This window comes from Gymnoscopelus braueri (assembly GCF_963280865.1).
Source record: "Gymnoscopelus braueri genome assembly, chromosome: 5".
NCBI lineage: Eukaryota > Metazoa > Chordata > Actinopteri > Myctophiformes > Myctophidae > Gymnoscopelus > Gymnoscopelus braueri.
Genome location: NC_137606.1, coordinates 53,095,776 through 53,106,699, shown reverse-complemented (window position 1 = coordinate 53,106,699; position 10,924 = coordinate 53,095,776). Strand labels below are relative to the sequence as shown.

The 10,924-nt window shown below is 40.6% G+C and overlaps 1 long non-coding RNA gene across 1 annotated transcript; it reads right to left on the bottom strand.

Annotated features, from left to right (window-relative positions):
- Positions 1 to 2,772: 2,772 nt before the first annotated feature.
- On the bottom strand, positions 2,773 to 6,082 carry LOC308085274. Its single transcript, XR_013933149.1, has 6 exons — positions 5,928 to 6,082; positions 5,729 to 5,803; positions 5,381 to 5,464; positions 4,051 to 4,187; positions 3,847 to 3,959; positions 2,773 to 2,941 (listed from the first exon to the last, which is right to left on the bottom strand). It is a non-coding gene; the product is annotated as an uncharacterized lncRNA (long non-coding RNA).
- Between the last annotated feature and the right edge of the window lie 4,842 nt (positions 6,083 to 10,924).

Below are 10,924 nucleotides of genomic sequence, written 5' to 3'. Positions count from 1 at the left end.
AAACCAAATTCCTAACATGTCTACATGTCATGGCAATAAAGTCTTCTGATTCTGATTCTGATTCTGAAGAGGAGATCAGGTTTGACCAGATGTGTGTTTGTCACAGTAGCTTTAATAGCTGTGGTTTCTATGCTTGTGAAGAGGTGTTCTGTGGTGATGAGAGAGTCTTAAAGCATGCGTGGGTGAGATATAAGGTGTGCTAAAAGGAACAATGGGAACAGATACTGAACCTGATGACACATTAATGAAGGTATGAGACCTTTTAAAGGAATACAGTGTCACTGGTTTGATGCCAGGGCTCCTAACTGCCATCACATTATTATTACGGGGCCAGGCTGCCAGCATGGCTCCGTTTTGATATTGGCATTATTCTGTTTCTTCTCCTTCTTCTTCTGCCACTTTTCGCAGTTCTGGCTGAACCGTGCATACGCTTTTTACAAAACTCGGCCATATGATAGATGGTCATGAAAAACTATCATGAAATAAATCTCACAATCTTTCGTCAAAAGGTGGCGCTATAGCTCAATTGAAAATGCCAACTTTGAACAGGTACAACTCATGCCCTGTTTGACCTACAGCCATAAAACTTCAATACACACATACGTCTCCTCATGATGCAACAACTTTCACACTCTGACTTTTGACCTCTGACCTTTAGATCTCCCCCAGAAGCCGTTATCCTCCTGGGATTTTTGAGCAATCTGCACTTAACTTTTTACACATGAACTTTGGACCTATGCCGACATAACGGTCGGAGCGGATTTATTTAAAGTGAAAAAATTAAGCTTTAATGAGCCAATGAATATTGCAGTTTTATGACAATTATTCATCTGCCCCTAACACATACATGCAGACTCACATTTCTTTGAAAAATTGCAGTAATTCCAAATATCACTGAAACCAGGGTTTGGTCAAACGGGGGCGCTACAGCATTTTTTTGAAAATGCAAACTTTAAACAGGCAAAAGTCATGCCTCTTTTGGCCGACAGCCATTAAACCTGCTTACACATGTGCCTTGACTCATGAGGAACACATGTATCACGTTGACCAGTAAGCTCCGCCCTTAGATTGTCCGCAATTTTGAGCAGTTTGAAAAACACTTAAAACTAGAAAAAGTGCTCCTCGGAGCACAGGTCTCCGCCAGGTCAGGTAGGATACTGTGGGGCAGCAATGTTAGGAATTCGCCAATCAGGCTGGAATGTGAAAAATCAGGCGGATCGGACGGATCCGTCTTTATCAGTTGACTATAGAGATCATGTGTACCGATTTGCGTGTTGTTTGGATAAAATCTGAAGGAGTAATGTTAAAAAAAATAGTTTTATATAAGTTGGCCTCCTGGTGGCGCTATAATAGGGCAATGTTGAAAGGGTGGCATTTGTTTGTCAAAAATGCAAAGTGCAAATGTGCGTGCGAAGTTTCACCGCAATCGGACGCTGCGTTCATGATTTGCAACATTTTGTTCAAAACGGGCCACTCCTGCAAACTTTAGATGTCAATCTTAGCCAATCAGGATGGAATATGAACAATCTAACAGATCCGTCTTCATCACATGACTATAGAGATCATGTCTACCGATTTGCGTGAAATTTGGATAAAATGTGTGAGTAATATTACATTTTTTTTTAATATAAGTCAGCCTCCTGGTGGCGCTATAAAAGGCAGATGTGAAAAATGCAGGGCAAAGGTTTTTCCCTGACCTCTAGGGAGTGCACATACAAAGTTTTACACAGATCGGTGCAGTTATAGGTAAAAACAGTAATCGGCATGTTATAGCGCCACCATGAGGCTGATTTGAAAATGTTCAAGTGGCATTTCTTCCTCGGCATAGTGGGAATGTGCGTGCAAAATTTCACGGAAATTGCAAGCTGTGTTCATGATTTGAGGCATTTTGTTCAAAACGGAGCACTCCTGCAAACTTTGGAAGCCATTTTTAGCCAATCAGGATGGAATATGAAAAATCTGAAAGACCCGTTTTGTGTAATGACTATAGAGATACTGTGTACCGATGTGCGTGACGTTTGGGCAGAATCTGTAAGAGTACTGTCAAAAAATGTGTTTTGCTAAAAGCGGCCTCCTGGTGGCGCTATAACAGGCCCATGTGAAATATTTGGGGCAAAGGTTCTGAATTGGCATCCAGGGAGTGTGTGTGCACAGTTTCGCTGCGATCAAGCCAACGGTGCCGGAGATTACCTGTTCACAGACGGACACACACACGGACGGACACACACACGGACGGACGGACGGACAGGGTGCAAAACATACTCTCTCGCCATGCCTTTCGGCCTGGCGGAGACTACTAGCTCTAAATGTATACTAGTGGACTCCAAATGTGCCATAGTGCCTATGCTATTGTGGTACACATAATAATGTGTAAATGATAGTATATCTACATTAATTAAATCAGTGTCCTAGTTCTTCTACAGAAAACCTGGAGACTGGAGTCTATATACTGGCTGTAAACATACAATGCAGCATATGGTCCAAGTCTATTCTGTGTTTGTCATTTCAATAATTGGGCCTTATCAATATTCAGCACATTATAATGATTTATAATTAAAACAATTTGTTGCTTTTATTTGTTATCAAAGATTTGCCACGGACACGGTTGTCTGTGTATGGACACATTGATGACCCTTGCAACAAAAGCATAGTGCTTTGCATAATGAAATAAAATGAATATAAAGCTAAAATTCTTAAAGCACAAAATCAATGATGTGCTGTGTAACACATTGTGATGTATCACACCACATAAATGATACATTGTGACACATAAATGATACATTGTGACAGTGATGATTTCACTACACAGCTCTTTCACACATCCAAGGGTAAGTGTTAGAACATGAAACGTCGTACCAGCCGTTGTTCTCATCAGCCTCAAGATTGAAAAAAAAAAGCACAGTCGTCATCATTGTTGTCAGGCTCACCAAATCTCCAGTACCTGTAGTAGAGGTAGGAACATTTAATTCATTGCAATACGTTTTTTTTTAAAAGCACTTTATCAACATGAACCCGAGCAATGCAGCAAATTGTGAGCTTGTAGAGCGGCTATTTTTTAAGTCATATATATTTTTTAGATTTGGTGTAAAGGGAAAAAATGGAGCAGACCAAATATAGCCCTGTGGAACCTGGTAACAGCGCTACACAGCCTCCCTCCCAGTCTCACCTAACCCCATCACGCTTTGCAAGGCTGGGGGTGGCTCAGGGTGGACGACAGAGTACAACAACTCCCAATGGCTCTGGACCTAAAGATACTCAGGGGAACAATGCCCATGTACCTGTCTAACTACTCTAGAGTGGCCCATGGGCACAACACCAGAGGGAGCTCCTCTGACCTTGTTCCCCCTAAATTCGGCTCAAACATGGGAATAAAATGCATTCTAGATTCCCCCACCAAATTTAAATCTGACCTAAAAGCTTTGCTGTTCTTAAAATCTAATTGGACTTAAATGCATTGATCCCTACTAGCTTGCCCCCAGAAATGCAAACAACACACTCCCTCAGTGACATCCAGAGTATCCTCTTCATCCCCAAACACCCTTTTTTGTAGATTTTTTTGACTGTCCCACACCTTGGCATTCAAGCAATCAATCACAAAATAGGGTTAAGTGTTTAATCATGACCTTAGATCCTATTCTAGATACAAATTACTAGTGGATAGTAAAATAGACAACAGTAATAATTGTCTTAGTGACAGTGTGGTAGGTCTGTATTGTATTACCATTTAAAAAGTAGTAAAGATTGTTATTATTGAACGATTGATTGTTTGATTGACATTTTCATTGACAAAAATGTATATACATGAGCATATATTTGAATGAAGGAAGAATGAAGGTAAAGTCTTACGTTGGTTTGGTCAGCAGAGTTCCATCCACCCACTTCCAGACTCCTTGTACGTCATTGTGAGTCAAACCAATCCACACATGCCTGTTCACGTCAACACGTCATTTAAGAACGTCCTGGACAGAAAAGCAGTGGGTTACTGAAGTACAAGCTGTACAGTAATAATAATAGGTTACAACACGCACGCACACACACACTATAATATACCTGTGTTTCGTCACTCTTTATGATGATCAGGTCTGATTGTCTGTCTCTACAGAATTGTCTGCTCTCATTCCAGGTTCTCGTCTCAGTAGAGATGTAATAACACACACCACCATCTAATGTAAATCCGTCTGATCCGTCTAGCAAAAACAGAATAAAGTTAGCCACTGATTTTTCCAACACATTCTCAACCATCTCATCAAATCCCCAGCTGTCACTTTCCTACGCCCTCTAGTGTCTTCCACGCCAGCGGCACCCCGATCCACTTCTTCAGAAATCCCACTGTTTCATAACGCCCACACAATGTTTTATAGAAATACTACAGGTCATATTTAAACACATTGGTACAATATAATTATGTATATTATTGTGTCAGTTATTCATTCAGCATTTTTGTCTCCGCCAGGCCGACGGCGTGGCCAAAACTTTGCACACAAACTCCCCAGTGGCAAAAAGGAAAAACCTCTGCCCCACATTTTTCACATCAACCTTTACTTTTATAGCGCCACCAAAGCTGTAACTTTGCGAAATGTATTGTTTTATATTACTCCTACAGCTTTTGTCCAAACATCACGCAAATCGGTGAACATTATCTCTATGTGTCAAATATTTCATCCTGATTGGCTAAGATTGGCATCCAAAGTCTGCAGGAATGATGAACGCTGCGTCCGGTTGCTGAGAAACTTGCTTATCAAGTTTTTGCTATTACTCTTACAGATTTTGTCAAAACATCACACAAATCGGATAGTCATATCATCAAGACGGATCTGTCTGATTTCGCTAGATTGACATCTACTACCTGGCCTGGTGGAGCAAATTCTTCTAGGATTTTTTTTTGTTTTGTTACTGCAGTGAGAGATAGTGAGAGGAGATAGGTTCATTTAGCCCAAATAGGTTGAGCCCTAGCGTTAACTACAGTCATAGTCAGATACAACAGTAAATAAGTTATTGGTCTGCCTATGAACAATATTCCCTAAATTGGAGACCCACTATTTAAAAACACATATACCAATGCTGAGCTTCTGTTGCTGCTGATACACGTATTACTACAAAAATCATATATTTTATGTGGTAACACATAAATACCAGCTCAGTGGCCTTGCGGTTAGAGTGTCCACCCTGAGACTGAGAGGTTGTGATTCAGTCATTATAACAATAGGACTCAATGCCTCCCTGCTTGGTACTCAGCATCAAGGACATCAAAGTACCTGCGACCTAATAGCGTCATGTCCAGGGGGTGCACTTCTACATCATGTGACATACTGACATAACTCACTATGCCTGCATATAACATCCAATCATATACTGGGTTTTGACCCAGTCTCTCTCTTACCTGAACATGCCACACTTCCTCCCACCTCCACACTTCCTCCAACCTCCTTACTTGCGCCCACCTCCTTAATTGCATTCTTGCATTCTGAAAATTAAATGAAAAATATATTAATTATATTATATATATAATCATATATTAATTGTCACAAAAAAAAGTGAAAAGGGGGTGAAAGTGGGTACCCCCCCTCTCCATGTTGGGGGTGCGGGGTGGGGGGCAAGGACAAACAATTTATTTACATACACATAACATATGCATCCGGTACAGTATCTACATGAGGTTAGATATAAAGGTGCATTAACAACAATCTCAATTCTCAATCATCTCAATTCTCAATCATCCTCAGCCTACCTGTGTTTTTGTTTGCCGTTCTTTGGTTCTCATGATGGTCGATGCTCAACTCGAAGTGAATGTCTGCCTCAGCCACTGAGTAAGGGGAAACAATATATTTACATACACATAGCATATCCATCCGATACAGTATCTACATGAGGTTAGACATAAAGTGCATTAACATAGCAATCTCAATTCTCAATCATCCTCAACCTACCTGTGTTTGTGTTTGCCGTTCCTTGGTTCTCATGATGGTCGATGCTCAACTCGAAGTGAATGTCAGTCTCAGCCTCACACAGACAGAAGAGGAAAAACAGCAAAGCACCGCAAGCCTACATCATGAAACCCAGTGACTATTGATACCACACAAACCGCAATGTGGAACTCACTGACTATTGACACAACACAGCTGTCTTATATACATGTACAACTCCAAAGTGAACCACCCCTTTTCAAGGTGTTGTCCCAGATGTAACCCAAGAATGGAATATCCATAATTGTTATGACTGTTGGTAGGTTATTCCACATTTATGTGTCATAGCATTGAGTAGAACAAATTTTATCCCTTGTTAGAGTCAAATTTGTGTTGAACGTGATTTGTGGGGCTCCCTATGGTGTTGTGATTGTGGAAGTAGTTTGACAGCCATGGGTGTCTTTGTGGTGTAGTGTATCTTGTAGACAAGGCCCATTGTAAGTTGCTGTACTCTGTCCTCTACCCTGAGTAATCCCACCCTAGCAAAGGGAGCAGGGGTTAAATGTGTTGTGGATGTAAGGCCAAGCAGTGGCCTGACCAGTTTGTTTTGGGATGGAGCCTTTTTAAAGCCTGGAGCCTTTTTAAGGCCTGTGGCCTTGTGGTGCTATGGTACGATTAGGTGCATGCATGCGTAGTCGAAGTGACAATGGATGAGTGCTTTTTTGATTACTGTAGTTGCCATTTTTTCACTGGAAAGATTTGCCTCTAAAATGCAACCCAGGTAGGTAATATCCTCTTTTCTTGTGATCACATTGTCACCCACTTTTACTGTGAAGCCGTAAGAGGTTTATTTTGGAACCAAAGAGAATGGATTCAGTTTTACCCAGGTGTAATGATAGTTTGTTATCAGCGAGCCAGGTGCAGAACTAAGGGCTTTTTCAACCTGCAATTTGTCCTTGTCCGAGACCAGCAGAGCCGAGTCATCTGCGAACAAGAACAAATTGCAGTCACAAGCTGATGTCATGTCTTTTACACATAATAGGAACAGTAAAGGCCCTAGTATGCTTCCATATTTGATGTGGTTGTTCAAATAGAGAAGACATGTGTCAGTGGAATGGGATGTTCTAAAGCCAGATTGGTATTCGTACATTCGTTTTTTAACAAGATACTTTTCAACCTGTTCATAATTTTTTTCCCCCATAACTTTCGAGATGGAACCAAGAATATAAATGGGGGGTAGTGTTGGAGATGAAGGCTAAATGAACAACAAGCAAATTGTGCAATGAAATAATTTGTTACCCTTCAGATCACGCTCTCCTAGCGTCCGTTGTATTGGTGAAAGTAAGAGCAGACAAGACTGTTCAAATTAAGTGTATTTATTAATTAAGCAGTAAGTTAACAGTAATTACAGATTGAATATAGAAATGTACTTAACAGAGAATTCTCTGGACTCCCACTCTAAACTTTCCTTATCAGCAAACAGGTTTTGCATCGAGGCCAGTTCGCAAAGTCAGAACCCCGCTAACATGTCCCTGGAGCCTTATTAATACATACCTGTAAGATAATGGGTGGTTCTTGAAGTTGGGAGCGGCACCTCCTTGTTCTGCCCGTTGATATCTGACTCCGTATTTCTCTGCAAGCCGGTGGGGAGGAACTTCTATCAACCTTAAGATAAAAAAAAGTGCAGCCGGGAACCAATACACAACTCCGGACCGATGACCTTTGATTCATACCAACGGCCTGGTCATCTGATGTTTTGACATTTTATAATTGCTTACTTTTATTCTGTTATTACATATACACTGCTATAAACTCAGTCATTCTGATCACTTGAGCTACACAAATCACAACTATGTCAGTATGACCTTAAACCCTTATCAACATGAGATGAGATCTATCTTTACTATTTTCACATGGCTATACTGTAGTATCATGTTTTTGCCTTGTCCCAATCATTTTATTTCCGTTTTGTTTTTGTCTCTTCTACCCAGTCTGTAATTTATTTTTCCTTTATCTTATGTTTAGTTCACAGATGTTTTCTTTTTTTCTGTCTTGTTTTTTCTTTTCTTTCTCTGTTTTCTTTTTTGTTTTTGTTTTTAATAATAAATAAATAAATATATGTAATGTAAACGGTGAGGTACTCGCATAAGCCCCCCAGGGTTTCTTACCTCACCGGCACAACAACTAATACTGTAAACTTTCCCATGGAAAGAGCTATTATGTATGCCTATGTTTAAGTAACTGTGCAAATCAAAAAAAAAAAGATCATCAGAGCCTGGCACAGACTGGGCCTCTCGCTCCATAATGAGTTACCCAGCTCTCTCCCTGCAAAAGAGTAACTTACTGACTGTATGTAAACTATTGCTTGAAGGCCCGAGTGCACACCAGTTATGAACACAATCCATATATTGCTTTAATGATTTGATAGGTTAGTAATGTATTTTTTTGGTCTATATAAGGACAGCAATGAAACAATAATATTTAAAACAACATATATCAGCTGCTACTAACTAACGCTTTGAAGGATATAAATTGCCATCAGTAGTTGCCGGTGTCTAATTGTCTCCGGCAGGCCGAAAGGCATGGCCGAGACTATGTTTTGAACCCTGTCCGTCCGTCCGTCTGTGTGTGTGTGTGTGTGTGTGTGTGTGTGTGTGTCCGTCGCCCCCTACGTCTGTGAACAGCTAATCTCCGACACTGCTTGGCTTGATCGCAGTGAAACTGTGCACACACACTCCCTGGATGCCAATTCAGAACCTCTGCCCCAAATGTTTCACATGGGCCTGTTATAGCGCCACCAGGAGGCCACTTTTTGCCCCCCAAAAATGTTGACAGTACTCCCAACAGATTTTACCCAAACATCACGCAAATCGGTACGCAGTATCTCTATAGTCATTAAACGAAACGGGTCTTTCAGATTTTTCATATTCCATCCTGATTGGTTAAGAATGGCTTCCAAAGTTTGCAGGAGTGCTCCGTTTTGAACAAAATGCCTCAAATCATGAACACAGCATGAAATTTCCGTGGAATTTGCACACACATTCTCACTAGGCCGAGGAAGAAATTCCACTTGAAATCTAAAAGCCTCATGGTGGCGCTATAACAGGCCGATTAATGTTTTTACCTATAACTGCACCGACCTGTGTACAGCTTTGTATGCACACTCCCCAGAGGCCAAGTAAAAACCTTTGCCCTGCATTTTTCCCATCTGCCTTTTATAGCGCCACCAGGAGGCCGACTTATATAAAGCCCATTTTTGGATATTACTCCTTCAGATTTTATCCAAATTTCACGTAAATCGGTACACACGATCTCTATAGTCATGTGATCAAGGTAGATCTGTTTGATTTTTCATATTCCATTCTGATTGGCTAAGATTGACATCAAAAGTTTGCAGGAGTGGGCCGTTTTTTAACAAAATGCCGCAAATCATGAATGCAGTGCCCGATTGCGGTGAAACCTTGCACGCAACTTGCACGCCACGAGGAGGCCAATCTTTGCTAAACTTTTTTTTTAAATTACTCCTATAGCCTAAATGTTGTCCAAACATCACGCTAATCGGTACATATTATCTCTTTAGTCAAGTCAAGACGGATCCGTCCGATTTTTCACATTCCAGCCTGATTGGCGAAATCCGAACATTGCTGGCCCACACAAACCTACCTGACCTGGCGGAGACCTGTGCACCGAGGAGCACTTTTTCTAGTTTGCTTCCTTTTTTGTACAGAGGGGTTACTCTCGCTAGTTTGAAATCTTGGGGGATGCGTCCCTGTTTGATGGAAAGGTTTATTATGTGGGCAATGATTGGAGCAATGGAGGCGGCTGAGTCTCTGTTTTGTTGTAGGGCGCTAAATATTTTAAACATCACATCATCAGCTGTCACCATGGTGAGTTTAAAATCATCTTTGCGTACACCTAGATTTTTGGAGAATGCTTTATTACCTTTATACACCATAAAGCCCAGAGTGAGAGGGCAGTTTGTTTTCCAGTGTTGTGGCTATGGTTGTAAAGAAGATGTTTAAGTGATTAGCCACATCCAGCTTGTCTGTAATGAGAGTGCCGTCCGAAATAATGTTGATGTTTGTAAACCTGGTTTTCAGTTTCTGACTGCAGTCTAGTTGGTTGTTACAGAAACCTCCAAAGCTCACATGTTTTTTGTTATGTTTTCAGAGAAACACCAACCTGTTGGTGATCCTTGTTTAACCCTCCTGTTATTTTTTAATTTACAAACATCTTTAATCCGACCCCACATCTTTTATATTTCTTGCTTTATACATCTTAAACAGCCTGGGGTGAATATATATATAAAACTATATATATATCAAGATTTTGACAGGCATTAGATGTGGCATATATGGTCCAACTTCCAAGTATATTCCATGTTTGGGATTAATCAGTCTTATCAGTACGGACGGTGCTTCCATCTTACATTAAGAAATGAAGTAGCCTACTACCAGCTAAACTAGTTTTTTTGTATGTCAAGTTTAATAGTTTTCCGTTAATGGTGGTTTCCATTAAGGTGAACAGGTACTGTAGTCTATGTTGATGAGAAAGTCTTCTAAGGTATGCCGAATGGAACAATAGATAATGACTTGAGTCAAAACAGATAATTATGTACAGTACACGATGAGTGATTAATGAAGGGCGTGACAGGATTGAAAGGAATGCTGTGTCACAATAGTTTGGTGCAAAGGTGCCTAACTTTGATCAGAGGTGAGGAGGAGGTCTGATGGTGAGGCTGTGGATCAAGGGTTTCCATGGATTATGATTGATTGTGGAGTGTTATTATTGGTATTATTGGACACTTTGAAACCCTTTCTCTCAACTTTGATTTAACTTTGATTTTTGGGGATAAAAGAGGGGTAGGGGAGACCAAAAACACACAAAAAAGAGGAAAAAGTTAAAATTCATGGTGTAGTCCCTTTAAAAAAGTATCCCACAAAGGATTGAACCGACGTTTTTACATTTTCAGGGAATCTTGTTGTCAAGTTGTCCTTACATGATGCAATCATGTAAGCGTA